Below are 982 nucleotides of genomic sequence, written 5' to 3'. Positions count from 1 at the left end.
TTGAGGAAGAGCAACAAGTTGCCTATAGGCCCAATCAAGTGAATCAGTTGGATAAGGACATGCTATATTTACAAGCCTCAGTGTGTGTGTGTGTGTGTGTGTGTGTGTGTGTGTGTGTGTGTGTGTGTCTGTGTCTGTGTGTCTGTGTCTGTGTGTCTGTGTCTGTGTGTCTGTGTCTGTGTGTGTCTGTGTGTGTGTTTGTCTGTGTGTATGTGTGTGTGTGTTTAATTGCTGCATTTAAATTTTCATTGTTATTTGTAAAGTAGAATCATTTCCAAATACAGAGTGCTTACTTAGTAACTATATCAATCATTCAATTGTAAATAATTATAGAAAAGTCAGGTTATTCTCTTTCACTATATTTCACTTGCAAATAATTTTAGTTTTGTGAGGCTCAGAACAAGTAAATCCTTGGCTGGCCAAGTGGCTTAACAGATTAAAGTCCTGGAAGGAGGCTCAGGGGCTAGGGTTCCATACCTGCTATGCTGGCCCAGCCATGGGGTGCGCTGAGATGACTATTGAGACTGGGTTTGGTGGCACATACCTGTAATTCCAGCCCTTGTGAGGCTGTAATCAGACCTATCACTATGAGTGTGATCTAGTAGTGAGACCCTGACCACCCTGTTAGTACGTCCCTAAAATACAAACAGCAACAACAACAACAACAACAACAACAACAACAACAACAACAAAGAAACCCAACTAAATCCTTTCCCTCACACAGTTGGTGTTCTTTAAGAATTATTTGTAAGCGCTACCATTTTCTTTCTGATACAATAAAATCAAATTTATGTTTTGGGGGCCTGGGAGATGGCTCAGTAGAATAAGCACATGCCTGGCAAGTGCAAGTGCCTGAGTTCAATCCTGAGCTCCGGAAAAAAAATATGTTTTAAAAAGTGACCAGGCTAGAATTATTCTGAGGTGAGACCATGAGAACAAAGCTAATAATAATTCTTTAGGACTCGTCTGACTTACAAAACTA

The sequence above is a fragment of the Octodon degus genome, unplaced genomic scaffold, assembly GCF_000260255.1.
Source record: "Octodon degus isolate 3935 unplaced genomic scaffold, OctDeg1.0 scaffold00423, whole genome shotgun sequence".
Taxonomy (NCBI): Eukaryota; Metazoa; Chordata; class Mammalia; order Rodentia; family Octodontidae; genus Octodon; species Octodon degus.
This window is presented reverse-complemented; position numbering follows the sequence as displayed.